Below are 15383 nucleotides of genomic sequence, written 5' to 3'. Positions count from 1 at the left end.
ATTGTATTATTCATTCTTACTTTTGTCAAATTAAAGTCTCTGTGACGACCTTTTTTATTTCTTTCATCATCAATGGGGTCCAAAAATTTTGTCCATGTGTGCGGGTAACATATTTACAAAATGACTCTTATTTTTATTATAGATAATCCATATTGCCAAGCACTGTCGTGATATAACATTCACTTCATTTTCAAGAACGTGAATGAAAAATAGCACACTGATGTGTGTTATTGAGCCAAAGCCTGTTTTCCTTTGGCTGATGTAACCAGGACGAAACCAGCACCAATGCCCTACTGAAGCCTTCGTCCAGCTGCCGTTATGTCATTGCGGGCCAAGCAATTCTAACATATCATCTTATGTATGATGTATAGTATAGGCACGGCATTTGATAGAGCGGCACAAACCTCACAAATGGCCATTGTCAGAGAGCTGATCAGTAATCTTGCATATCTGATAAGGCAAATCATTAACTCATTCACTCCCAGACGTTTTTAAACGTCGTTTCAGACTTGGTCCAGAATTGGCTGGTACTGAATGAGTTAATTCAGTCCCACGTACATCCACTCAATTTTGAAGATGGTGGTGATGGGACTATTTGAAATTCAACAGGTCTTTAAACTTGTAGTTGAGTTGAATCTGTTTTGCATATGTTCCGTGCTTTAAAATACAGGATCTCTTCTTGCGATTGTATTACAGAATTTGAACTATTTTGTTCTTTCTCATGTCTGTGCATGGGGACATACTGGAGAGGAAGAAGTGACTTACTTTTTATTCTCTATATGTGCGTAATGGATGATTCAAGCTACGTGGTCTTTCTAACTTTAACACAGCTACTTCAGCTTGGCTTTGATCCGGAAAACCACTGAGGGAAAAGCCTGACGATACTGGTCCAGTGAAAGCTTTTAAATGCTGTTGTTCCTCTAGGTGTTTGGATAGTTCTTTTCCCCAGATGCTCCGTGGCAGCCATTTTATAAACAATGTTGGGAGGAAATGGACAGACGATTGATCTGAAGGGCCACAAATTTTATGACCATTTACACTTGACAAATTGATTCAATACCTCAAATTCAAACAGACAGACTCAAGTGTGTGGGTTGAGGTCAATGGAGAATAGTGAGGGACAAAGTTTGGTGGCCCCCGCCTAATCTCTGTGTGGGTCTTGTGAAGCTTTTGAATCGCTCCATGTACAGCACTTTGTATGCAGCGATGGCTGTTTGAATGTGCTCTATAAATACTGTTGACTTGACTTGACCTCTGACCTGTTACCATCTGACAGCTCAAAGGCCTCCAACCTACATTTCCCGTCTATTTAGCCCCCCCAAATTTGGCTTTTGTTTTTGTTTAGATCATGGTGAAATCAGCAGTTGAATAAATTTCTTTGTGTGGAGTCCCATTAGTGGGAATGAAAAATGTTCTTCAATAGGAATGGGGGGAAAAAATGCATTACATTCATTCAGATGCATGAAAACCATCTCCAATATTTGAGTCTGTGCGCTGTTTCATTGTACTGGACCACCCAACCATCTCCTACTTCTCCTGGCTCCTGTTCATTCCTGTTTCGGATATCTTCCTTTTGTTTGATCAATGAAAATACCATATACTTTCTTCCTGGTCAGTGTTTTCCCTTCTAATAACTCTGTCATGAATTTAATTAGATTGTGAGCTCCCTTAGCTATGAGTAATTGAAGATGATGAATTGGAAACAATGAAAAATATGAGCAGTTATTTACCCGTATATTCTTCCATCCTCCATGATGATGATAATGGTGATAATAATAATAATGATGATTATGATTATTAAACAAACTTTGAGTCAGCTTCTCAAAAACGCAGCACAGCATTATCTGGAAGGCACACCTATTTTAAATAGTTGTAAAGTCGGTCTGAACAGGTTGAGAGTAGAAAAACAGGAAATAATTAATTGAAAAAAAAACTACTGTTTTTGGCATGCAGTTATGTGGCATGAAGCTTGAAAATGCACACCAAATGCTAAAAGCAGTCTGTAAAAAAGGAGAGGAAATGTTAAAGTGTGTGACCCGTTCAGATTGGGCATGTATGAGTGGTCCAAACGGTAATGGCTGGACACAATTTTGTCGGAGTGTTTGGGTATGTTCAGCGTTCTGTATTTACATTTCTGATATATTCATCAGTCTGATTTACGTAACTTTGTAAAGTCTTCATTCACATTAACATATCGTATATACCAACACATTCTATTCAAAAATTTTTGGGGGGGCCCTACCCATATAACACACAGAGGCTTGTACAGTTACTTAACTACGTAAAGGCAGAGTCATTTACAGTTTATTCACAAAGTATCATGGCTGCCTTGGTTTTTTGGGGGGGGGGTCGTTGCTTCAATTTCATGCGGGGATTATTTTTACAATGTTTGTCTGTAAGAAAAACATTAGCTGACTTATATATTCTTATATATTTTTTTCCATGTGTTTAATTTTCATGTCCTCCATTTCCTCCCGAAATTTACATTGTGAAATGCACTTAATTTAAAATTCCACATGTGTAATTATCCTTTTTGGTGGCATTAATAATGAGATACAAGGAATAACTACACAAGCAAAGCAGTAGTCACGGCCCATCTATAATTAGATTGTCATACTACCATGCTGTGGAAAAGCATTTGCCCCCTTCCTGATTTTTGCACATTTATCACACACATAGGATTCAGTTAATCAGTTTTAATATCACATGGAGACAACCCAAGAAAATACAAAATACAGTTTCTAAATGCGAACTTAATATCTTGGGGCGCAAAAAAAACAAATAAAATCCAAACTTATTGGGGGTGTACCCATGGACGATGGGAAGAGGCACAGCCTATTTGGACCTTAATGCTATTCATTCATGGTGCATAAAGGCCAACAAAGACCCAATCAGCATGCCTTCCCCTCTGCCTGCAACTACTCTGAACCTTTTTAACCCCTGGCAAATCCAACCAGTCTGTTGCTATCATAGCTTTGTTCTCATGCCTTCTCAGTGAAAGTATAAGTTGGTTATCACTCTTTGGGCAGGTCGGAATACATATCGCTTGTTTGCGTGTATTGCGTTGAGATTAATGTAATTGTGATGATGAATAATGCAAAATCAGGAATGGTATCTTACATAAGCACTGGTGGTGAAGCTTTTTAGGGGTTGTTAGTTGTCAGTTTTGTTTTTCTTTTCCGTTGAATGAAGAGGGGCAGGCAAGTGGGAGCAAGGAAAAGGGGTGTTGCAAGAATGTTTGAGTCACACAGAAAATGAGGGAAGGTATGTGGGATTTCACAGAGGAGTACTGAAGAAGGCACAGCAGTAGGAGGTGCCTAGAGGAATGCCTGGAAGGTGTCCGTAAACTGTGAGGCTATGGACTGCTAATCCTCCACGTTACCCTCTGCAGCCCTGTTGAGTTTCTATCATCAGCTTTCTAAACACAGGATTTTGGTCATCTCACAAAAAAAGACCTTGAATGAAATATCTGGAGATTTGCTGATCGACAGACACTCTTAAGCTTTATAGCCTCGTCAGGAGCCATATGTGCTTCCTTCAAAATGTCACACTTCAGTGGAACCGCAACCTTTTCTCACTTAGGACTTCATTCATTCATTCATCTTCCTAACCGCTTGATCCTCACTAGGGTCGCGGGGGTTGCTGGAGCCTATCCCAGCTGTCTCCGGGCAGTAGGCGGGGGACACCCTGAATCGGTTGCCAGCCAATCGCAGGGCACACAGAGACGAACAACCATTCACACTCACACTCACACCTAGGGACAATTTAGAGTGTTCAATCAGCCTGCCGTACATATTTTTGGAATGTGGGAGGAAACCGGAGCACCCGGAGAAAACCCACGCAGGCCCGGGGAGAACATGCAAACTCCACACAGGGAGGCCGGAGCTGGAATCGAACCCGGTACCTCTGCACTGTGAAGCCGACGTGCTAACCACTGGGCTACCGGGCCGCCCCACTTAGGACTTTGGTACAGTAATTCCTCAGGAGACTCTTGACTGTTCTTTAAGCGATTTGTCTGACAGTACAACTTAGATGTGACAAAAGCGTTGCTTGATAGAACGTTAATAAAGTGCTCAGAAGTGAAAAGAATTCCCCATGGGGCCAGCCTGACTGTGTGTGTGTGTGTGTGTGTGCGTGTGTGTGTGATTAACAAAGAAAGGCATTTATTGACATGCCGATCCCATACCTTTCCCAGAAATCGTCCAATCTTGATCGATGGCCAATCCCAATCAGTGGCCAATTGTATGGAACACCACTAGCATGCAATAATATCATGAGGTGATTACATTTATATGATTTTCTAAGTCATAACTGCTCTCCGAGGGAGACTAGAAGCAGCCCTGGCATGAGGGATTCCATTAACCTTTTTAATTACTGGAGAATATGTCTTTGTTAACACAATTATTAACATTTGGCTTACTGTATACTTCCTCAAAATAAATTAACCTGAGAAAGGCATCAGAACTTTAGGTAATTCTCTGAAGTAGACATTATTATTTAGTAGAGATATGCATTTGAACCAAAACCGTTTTTCAGATTTAAATTGTTGTTGTTTTTTTTTTTTTTTGGTCCACCCCTACTTATATTTTCATGATGAACAACAGTCTATTTGTTCCACAGAGAGTCTTGTTGGTATTGGGACAAATAAAAATCACTGGTTTCAAGTTTCATGTCTGGGCTATGGTCAAGTCCGACAGTTGTGACTTTTTTTTTCTTTTAGATACAGACACACACATATCTGCAGTTGTGTTTTTAAGGTACTCTAGAAACAAAGTTGAGTTGATTAGAATTGTGTTTAATGCTGTTTCATGTTGGGTCTTGACTGTCTTTTAATAGTAAAGTTTGGGTTTGGGTGTTGGCCAGCCTAGGCACAGAAACTGTAAGAGTACACCAACTTTGCTGTCGCACCTGCTCACCTGTATTGTGATGTCATTCTGGAAAAAATTGAAGCATAAAACACCTGACAGATTCATTTGCGTAATCCACTGCTCATTTCACACAAGGTTAGGGGTGGATATTTTAATGCCTCGGGTGATAGATTGTGCAAACAGATTAAGCTGCACACCACTTCTATTGACTTTTTTTTTGTACGTTTATCAGAATACAAAACAAGGAGACAGTATGAGGAAATGGCGATAGAGAGAACATGATGCTGTAAACACTCTCACCTGAAAAAGAAGGAGGTACCTCATCTGTCAGCACAGCAGGAAAGGGTGCGGAGAAAGAGTGACAGAAGGAGTGACTGATAGGGTGTGCTTCTCTTTGGGTGAGGGAGGAGGAGGGGTGTAGTCAGCCAGAGAGACAACAGAGAGAGCGAGAGAAAACAAAACTCTTCCAGGCTCTCAGATCTTGACTGTGGTGGAGACACCCAGGAGCAGTGCATTCCTGAAGCAGGCAGGCAGGCAGCCAGACGGGGCAGGAAAAGGGGAGCCACATCCTTGATATCGCTTTGTCACCACGTCCGATTGCCTCTGACCTCTTCTTCGTGACTGTCATCGTCCTCCACATCGTACACACACATAGACATACGTACGATTACACACTCGTACACACAAACACTGCCTCACACACCGGACGGATTCTTTTACCATTTCAATTTTCAAGGGTTTTGCCCAGCAAGGCAGAGACGAGGTATAAGGAGACTAAAGGCAGTGAAAATACTGTATATTCTTCCTGGTAAGTGGATTATTTTTTTCTTTTGCATGTGTCCTTGTTTGTTTCGAATGTCAGTACAGGGAAGTTTCTCTAACGTAAGCTGTTTGCTGTGTAGCTAACACTGTAGCCTTTGTTTTTCGGAATAATGACACACTACAGTGTAGGCTGTATATATTTTGAAGCAGACTTTGAGATAATTCAGCTGCGTATCAATGAGGATACCTTTCCAGCTGTCTGGACAACAAACTCGCTGTGTGAAGGGCTCAAACCTGTTTGGCGAAACTTCTCACTTTGTGTTCACAATATTATTATTATTTTTTTTTTACTTCTCCATGTGCTTTTTGTTTTGATTTGCTCCAAGTATTTGTTTTTCCCCCCTTAAAGGAATCATTTAGTGTTAGGACTATGAGAGAAGTGGATGGTACTTATAGTCACACACTGGCTGCTGCTTTTATCACTGGAAGATTAAAGATTAATTCATTGGAGGCTCGGGCAGAGTTCAGTGCTGCATGCCCCAACCTCAATGAAGTGTTTGTGTGCCACACATCTCAAAGAATATCATGCAAAGCAAGTGTTAAAGGATATTTCAACATTGAGTTGTTGTCACGCACACCAAGCTTTTTGGTTATGATTCCCAGCATGGTGTTGATCAGGAAGAAAATGTCTGATGTCATGAGCCAAACATGCTTTCTCTCCAATTTTGCATATCATTTGGAACTTGCTCTGGTACAGTTTCCTTGAAATCCTGTCCTACTGTTAAAAGTCATTGCCTTATCTCAACTAGGCTTGAGATATAAAAAAAAAAAAAAAAAAGATCACAGCTAACCTTAGCTTTTTATTGCCAATTATTTGTGTTGTTATTCATTAATCTTACCTCGAGTGGTCATTGTAAATTTGTTGCCACTCACCAAATGTCACTCATGAGTGCATTTAATCTAAAGTCTGACATTGAGCTGTCATTGGTTACTTGGACTAGTTGTCAGAGTCAGTAAAAACAAGTACAATTTTGCAACGTTTACTAGATTATTGCTTCCGAAGAGACATTTCCAAGCAATTACTGTCAAAAGTGTAAATTGTCTTTACCCTGACTTGGACTACGAGGTTGTTACACTTTGTGCAACACCGCTATGCCAGTATTCATGTCCCAAATTGGATATCGGTGCTGAAAAAGTCCCAAATAAAAAACAAACAAAAAAAAGTGGAAGCTGCTGCAAAAGGCAGAACCAACATATGTTCTTCCATTTTTCGTTCCTAAAAGTATACCAGTGGAATTGACAAGTATCTGCTCTTATATTGCAGAACAATGGTATGTTTGCTGTAGTGCAATCTCAATTTTATATAAACCCCTTTAATGTGTATTTCTTCTCTCCTCCGATTTACTGTGCAGCTGCCTCAGTGCTTAGACTTTTCTTGTTGTCCTTGAATGAGCCCGTTTTAGGATGGTGAGAGCTCAGCATCCTCCGAGAGTCATCTTCTCAACTCCCATATTTGACTGTTCTTTTTCACATAGATCCATCAACTAGTGCAGGGTAGTCTGTCGCTTCTGTCAAAGCGCCTGTCCGTCATTTAGCTCCCGTGAAAAGGAAAACGTACTTGGCCATGCACAGCACGATATCTTGATGGAGTCTTGATGGAAATTTACAAAGTAATTTTTCATGCTGTGAAGTGACTTCATTTCTCGGGTCCTTATCAGACATGTTTACCGACTCCCGCAGATGCATTCTGGGCCGGAGGTAATTGGATGACGCTAGGACATGAAATAATATGTCTGCATAGTTTTGGGCTTTGACTATTTTGAGAATGTGGTTCAAACCACCTTTTTTATTTCTGTCCATGTCTTTTTTTTTTCTCAAGTGTAGCTCCGTCTAACTCTCACACTCCTTGTTCCACGTGTCCTCCCCCTGCCTGTGCAATGGGACGGAAGGCAGTGCTGTGCTCATGTCAGATCCATTAAGGAAGAAAGTACACTGCAGTGATAAAAGATTGATCCAATGTTCCTTGCATCACATTCTCATCTCACACCCAGCCCCATCATCCTCCCTCTCACCCATTTCCAATCCAAACTTCATCCAGTTTGCAATTCGTCAAATCTTTTCTACTCCTTTAAATAAATCATCCTCATTGAATTTATATTTCCTAGGGATTGATAAATGAGAAACACTGTTTTTGTGTAGGATCCCGCCTGTTTAAAAATGACACAAGCTGGCAGATATACAGTGACAGTATTTCCGTCCCAATATTTTGGGAGGGAGCTAGGGGAGGCTTCATGTCTCTGAGGTGTCTATGTGGAGCTACGATGGGTAGAACACACTTGGCTCAAGCAACTTGTTAAAAAAAAAAGTGGCTTACAGCCCAGCAAGCCCCACTACACCTGTTGTATCTGAAGAGGCAAACACAATAGAGTGTAGCTTTGTCATCTAGGAGACTATAATTATTGAGAGGAAGGAGGGGATTTGGAAAAGGAATTTCCCTGTGGTTCTGCTTCTTGACCGTAAGACGTTTCAAGTGCATTTGTTTTTGTTTGAAATGTACATTTGAAAACACATTGTTGTTGGAAACCAGCATACAATTCGAAAAACCCATTCCTTAACCGATGGCTTGTTTGCATCTGCAGGGTATTTTGCATGCATATTTTATGTATTTATCTGTAGTGAACACACAAGCCTAGGGGTGTTCTGATCGGGTTTTTATGCAACTGATTCGGATACGATCACCCATGATGAGTGAGGTCCGCCGACACCACTTCTGAAACCGATTACATGGATTAGTTTCACATTTTTCATTTGTAGAGCTGCTCACTCACATTTATTTTGTGAATTGATTAAACTGTCATTTTTTTTGATTAATTGATCAACTTTCATTCATTCATCTTCCAAGCCGCTTGATCCTCACTAGGGTCGCGGGGGGTGCTGGAGCCTATCCCAGCTGTCTTCGGGCAGTAGGCGGGGGACACCCTGAATCGGTTGCCAGCCAATCGCAGGGCACACAGAAACGAACAACCATTCGCACTCACACTCACACGTTGGGACAATTTAGAGTGTTCAATCAGCCTGCCACGCATGCTTTTGGAATGTGGGAGGAAACCGGAGCACCCGGAGAAAACCCATGCAGACCCGGGGAGAACATGCAAACGCCACACAGGGAGGCCGGAGCTGGAATCGAACCCGGTACCTCTGCACTGTGAAGCCGACGTGCTAACCACTGGACTACCGGGCCGCCCTATTTGATCAACTTGATTTTCTAAAAAAAACATTGTATCCAAACTTTCATCCCTATATTGTACGAGAACTGTACACACACACACACACACACACACACACATAAATAAATATATACTGTATATTATTGTTAGTGTTCACAGTTCTGGTTTGTTTGTAATGTGCAGTTTTAGGGAAAGTGTAAGGTGACGCTAGACTACACGCAGGCTGCTCTCGAGTTGGCCTAAAGTATGAGCTGTGGCTGATCGGTTCTTGCAATTTCAGTGCAAGGCATTGATTGACATCAGACGATAAATAACCCCCAAAAACATTGAAAGGATACTGAACATTCAATGTGGGATTCCACAAAAATGGGGGTAAAATATAATTTATACACAATTTGTCTATCTATCAAGCTGTGTGTGTGTGTGTGTGTATGTGTATATCTATCCATCTATATATATATCTAGAAAGGTGGATACATGTGCCTGATGCTGCAGAGACTTAAACATGTTCCTGAGCTTTCATTCTAAGGCTACCCTGTTGTGTATAAACACTAGGATTGTCTGTAGATATCAGATTAAAGTACAACTTGGCAAGGCAGTCCAGATAAACAGCAGGTGCAGTACAAGCTCAAAAACAATTGTACACTATGTATCCGGAGGGGTTCAGCCGTGCTAACTTCCTTTGCACAATATAATCTCTGTAAGTGTTGCACTGAGGCGGCTGGTCATTTATTTTAACAAACTCACACACTTTCGATTTGTGCCGACATAGGTGAACATCTTCCTCTGTGATTTGTAAATTTCCCCAGTGACAAATAAAGGAATATATCTTAATTTTCGACGGGTTCTTCATGTTGGTGGACAAGGCATCTAATTTACAAACTGATTTGTTTTTATTATTTTAATAATTCCGGGAGAATCAAAATGTTTTTTTGGCTTCCAGGCGATAACACGATAAGATAAGATAAGATATCCTTTATTCGTCCCACACTGGGGAAATTTACAGCCTCCAGCAGCAAGAATGTATGTAGAAAGAAGAAAGGAGAAAGAGAAAAAAAACAACAAACATCTTTCAATTAAATACAATATGAACACAAATGGATAAATCGCAGTACTATTTACAATTTACCTTCCCATCATTTACTTATTATTATGATTGTTATTTTTTATTCATCAGCCTGACAGCAGTCGGTAGGAACGAGCGTCGGTATCTCTCCTTCTTGCAGCGCGGGTGTAACAGTCTCTGGCTGAAGGAGCTACCAAGTGCTGTCAGGGCGGGCTGGAGGGGGTGGGAGGGACTGGCCATCATAGCTTTTAGCTTAGTTAGCATCCTTCTGTTGCCCACCTCCTCCAGAGTGTCAAGGGAGCAACCCAGGACAGAACTGGCCTTCCTGACCAGTCGCTCCAGTCTCTTTCTGTCCCGGGCTGAGATGCTGCCTGACCAGCAGACAATGCCATAATGGATGGCCGAGGCCACCACCGAGTTATAGAACGTCTTAAGGAGTGACCCCTGAACCCCAAAAGACCTCAGTTTCCTGAGTAGGAACAGTCGGCTCTGTCCTTTCCTAATCAGGGTGTCCGTGTTTGTAGACCAGTCCAGTTTGTCGTTCAGAAGAACACCAAGGTACTTGTAGGAGGTCACCCTCTCTATGTCCATACCCTGGATGTTCATCGGTGCTGGTGAGGACTTTTTCCTGCAGAAATCCACAACCAACTCCTTAGTTTTCCTAGGGTTGATCTGGAGGAGATTCTGCTGGCACCAGTCCACAAAGTCCTTTGTCAGTCCCCTGTACTCCCGATCATCCCCTTCTGTAATGAGGCCAACAATCGCAGAGTCATCGGAGAACTTCTGAAGGTGGCAGTTTGGAGTGTCGTGTCTGAATGGTCAATAAATGGTCAATTCTGTTGAAAAACATTCCACAAATGCACTTGCTGAACAAAGTTAATAGGGTAAGGGCTCTTTGAGCCACCTTCTCTCACCCCTTTTTAGTAAACCAACATATGCCACTTCATGGTTGGATTACATCAATGATTCTCAAGATGAACCTTCAGAGCTTTGTCCACCTAAGGTCATGTTCCCAAGTCAGTTCAGCTGACCATAAAGTTCCACTTTAGGAATGCTGCCATGGCCTGTCACGGGAAACTTTTCGTTGTCTTAATTGGTTCATGGTTCTTTGTTCACCAACCCGTGACCGCATATCTACTCTTGTAATTTCTCAACAGGAGAGACAGATTATAGTTGAAGGCGTTATGGGTGTCTAAGACAATTTTCCTCCCTGTCCTTTGTGATTGTAATGTAGTAAAGATCTCTGCACCCACCATGGGATGCCACGCAGCTTCTCTGTGTGTGTGTGTGTGTGTGTGTGTGTGTGTGTGCGCGCGTGTGCGCGTGTGTGCGTGCGTGCGTGTGTGCGTGCGAGCGTGCGTGCGAGCGAGCGTGCGTGCGTGCGTGCGAGCGGCAGGTTGCTCCCATGCTCAACCAGCCATGCTGTTTTGACTCTGTGCACACAGAATTCTCTTGGCAGTAAATAAAAGGAGGCCTCAGCCAAAAGACCTGGTCACTGTGGGGATAGCAGGAGATGGGGTTCAAGACACCCAAAAGAGAGAGAAATGTCTGCCTTGGGACTTGAAAGTACTAAATCAACCAAGCGGACAAGGGGCAGGCAGGTGCATTTGACAGACTTGTCCCCCATTTTACAAAAATTTGGTCACGTTGAGCATAGACATCGAGGAGCAGTCTAACTTGTTTCTAAAAGTAATTGAAACATCATGGGATTCATTGTTTGTGTTTATGTATACAGGTATGTACAGTACTATGTTCCCTGTGACAGAAAACTGGGGTGCGAGGTGCAGTTGAGTTTTCAATTTTCTTGGCCCCCCAAAATGTTGTCAGTGAGGCATAAATCCATACCCTCGATTTTCCTCCACCTTCTCTTGACATGCTTGATTGCACACACATGTATGCGCGCCCACACAAAACTAGACTCATCCAGCATTGGCTGGCTCAGTGCCTCCTCTTAGAGTAATGACAGGGCACTGAGTTCAGTTGTGGCTGAGTCATCCTCATCAAATTATCCAAACTATAAATTTGAGACCAATTTAGCCACTTGAGATCCTCATTATACACGTCACACATTGGTTTCTGTGAATTGAAATGGATCCAGTTCAGAAGCCGGCCGGGATAATGTACAACTTTGGTGAGGCCTAACACATGATTTAAAATGTGAACATTACATGACACATCTTGTTTACATAATATTTGTTTCCAAAGACTGGCATATTTTTCACAGTACAGTCATACTCTGTTTTCGACCATAAAATAAATAAAACCTATTTGTTCAAAAACCGAAACCATGTTCATTTGAAAAAAAAAATCTTTCTTGAACACGTCTGTTCACAATGGAACGTTACACGAGGTAATGTCACTTCCTTGTGTAAGAAAGGCGAGAGGACTCAAGCGGCGCATTCAAGTTTGGTTAAGAACCGATTTTCGGTCGTAAGAGTCATAAAAAAAATCTAAATTTTTGGTCGAAAACCAATTTGATCGAGAACAGAGACGTTCGAAAGCCAAAGTTTGACTATTTCAAAATTTTCAAATTAAATGTCATCAATTCAATCACAATTTTTTAAAAATAATTAGTTGTCAAACTCCAGTTTGATTATTAAACTGTTTTTTGTGCCTGCAACTGTAATCTATCACTTTCAATTGCATTGGTAAATGAAAGATTCATGGACAAAAGCCAATGAAAAGAAATATATACTGTATATATTTCTAAAAACTGTCAAAATGAGTCCTAAATAGATTTAAAGAAGTGTGTATGAACCCCCCCAAGCCCCCCCCCCCCACACACACAGATATAGCTACCTTTTGAGATCTATCATTGCTTACATCTAAAAAAAAACTAAGCCTTAGCATTCTGTGGTGCGAAATAATGTAAACACAAATATCTTTGCTGATGTTGTAGTTAATTCCTGGTATACTAACACTATATAATTCAAAAGTAACTAAAATGAATAAACTAAAATAATATACTAAAAACTAATACTAATATATTTTGGACGTCAGGAGCTTCTTGTCATGGATGATGCGAACAGTAAGGAGTTACAGATTCATCTCATGTTATCGAGCAAGTTTGCCGACAATGTAGGTGTTCTATGTTCATTTACTTTTCATAGCTGGTTGCTCTAGCTCCAGATCGACGTCATTGAAAAATGTCCGATATACCTAAGCACTTAACTGATTCTGCTCTTTCGCAACTCAACATGTCACATCAGCTTAGCATTGGCTTCTCTATCTTAAGATAAGATAAGATAAGATATCATTTATTCGTCCCTTTAACTTTATTAAGTTTTGTCTTATTGCTTGGTTTGTTGCCTACTAAGCTATTCCTCGTGGGACTTGAATGATAACGATAATCGCTCAGTCTTTCTTATTTGCTGCCTCAAGGACAGTGTTTCGCTGTGCTAGTTAGCAATCACAGCTCGCACCTCGTAGCTCATGTGCAGAGACATGGTCCGAAGCAAGTTAGTTTCATGACTAGCGTTTCCCCCCTCCAGTTTGTGAGCCATCTGAGGAAGCAGCACCATTTTAGTTGTTTCTGTTTTTTTTTTTAAACAGCTCTAAGCTAATTGGTTTGTGCGACCAGTCCGCAATTATCGTTCTGCTTCTGATTGGTGAGCTTGTGAGCATAAGAGCAGTGATGGCGGGGGTACAAAAAAAAAAAACATGATTACATCTGAAATCACAATTTCGATCACATGGCCTGAAGATCCATCCCAGTTATTTCATAACTGTTTACGTACCGTAATATGTCTCTCTAGGGGCCAAGTGTATTGGAACGCCCAAGGTAAATATTACATCGGTATGAGTGAAGACATTCTACACCTCAGGCCCTCCCTTAGCCATGGGGTAACATTTTACACTTGAGAACCTGTAGTTTTTGCTGAATTTGTTTGAGGTGCTCAAATATTGCCACAGTTCAGTCTGGTCAAATCCAGCAGTGACTGAGTTTCTCTTGCCATGTTCGTTTTTAAATATGGATTGGGAAGAAACTTGTGGAATTCTTGCTTTCATCTTGAAAACCAAAGAATCAGCATACAGGTCAGTTTTTTGATTAAACCACTTAGTTGGCAGTAAAGCAGAATATGCACAATTAGCCTAAGACTGTGTCTTAGGGCGATACCTGTCCCAAGACTGAACTCAAGACTGATGATCTTTAAAATATGTTTCGCTGGCACTATGAATGTAATCTTTTTTTTTTTTTTTTTACTTTAGGCAAGGCATTTTTATTGTTATGGTCCCATTCATACATCAAACATGTTGTTTTAGAGAATTGAAACCGACTGAGAGTGTTCAGCGTGGGGATATACCTAACATCCTTTCCTCAGGAAGTTTATTCCAGGTTTTTGCTGTTAAAAAAAACCTTGCTTCGCCGCATTTATTTAGTTCTGACTCTTGGGACAACTAAAAGACCACCACTTGATATTCTCTCGGATCTTAACAGATCATATGGCAAAAGCATTTTGGGTTGTATTTGGGTGTTGATCCAGAAAGACATTTATGAAACAGCAGAGAGATTTTGAAATCGATTCTCTGATGAATAGGTAGCCAGTGTAAAGATTTTAGAACTGGTGTTATGGAGTCGTATTTCCTGTTTTTTGTCAGAACTCTTGCAGCTGTGTTATGAATGAGCTGAAGCTGATGGACAGCTTGTTTTAATAGAATAAAATTTAACATTTAATATGTGTCAATAAAAAAAAGTTGTGTGGAATTCTCCCCATGATCAAAATTAGCTGAAAACATACTTTTAAAATGTTTATTACACATCAACACACCGCATGGACTACTTAAGAATTCAAGCAATGTCAACATGTTTATAAAGGGCCTGTATCATGTGATTTTAAGCTTCCAAGGTTGTATGCTATACATATATTTGATTATATACTACCATTGGCACATTCTATTTTCTTATGAAACATGAGTTATTTTGGTGGCTATATTTTTCACCCCGAAGATGCCCTGCTCACTAAAATCCCGCCACTCCCAGTGTGGCAGGGCATCTACGGGCATCATACGCCCCTTCTATGATGTAATCTTAAAGATGGCTGTTGTGTGCACTGCCCCCGTAAATCGTAATAATGATGGAAGAATGTATTGTAACGTCTCTCAGAGATATTTAAGTGAGTTTAAATGAGTCGCCTGATGCATTCAAAAACACCTGGAAATAACATTGCTCAGCTGAAACAACATGACGTGTTACCAATTATGGCAAACACATCCTTAACTTGTCACAGCCAAACACTCATTTTCAACACTTACACATTCTCTAAACTAAAGCGTTGTTTAAAAAAAAAAAAAAAACGGTTTCTGTCACTTGGCAGACATGGTGCAAATCTCAACTTCGGTGGCTCCCAGAAGGCGGCCGTGTATTTAGTCTGCAGGGGCGCTACAGAACTGGCTCCTCAATCTCATCCATGTAAAATTGAGGATCCAATCATTTCCTAGGATTGGGCGGAGCTGGTGTTT

General features: G+C 41.0%; 1 protein-coding gene across 3 annotated transcripts in view; it reads left to right on the top strand.

The window, feature by feature from the left end:
* The window catches only part of rassf7a (Ras association domain family member 7a), a 41150-nt gene that overhangs the window by 5584 nt on the left and 20183 nt on the right, over positions 1-15383 (top strand). Inside the window, exon 1 of one of the 3 annotated variants that reach the window (XM_052060099.1) lies at positions 5074-5676. The exons of the other annotated variants lie outside the window; for them this stretch is intronic. The gene's annotated coding sequence lies outside the window, so the exon portion shown is untranslated. Of the gene's footprint in view, positions 1-5073; positions 5677-15383 lie in introns of those variants that run through there. 3 annotated transcript variants of the gene reach the window in all.

Source organism: Hippocampus zosterae, chromosome 3 (assembly GCF_025434085.1).
Source record: "Hippocampus zosterae strain Florida chromosome 3, ASM2543408v3, whole genome shotgun sequence".
In the NCBI taxonomy this organism is placed as follows: domain Eukaryota; kingdom Metazoa; phylum Chordata; class Actinopteri; order Syngnathiformes; family Syngnathidae; genus Hippocampus; species Hippocampus zosterae.
Note: the sequence above shows the minus strand (reverse complement) of the source record. Positions and strands in the feature narration are given on the sequence as shown.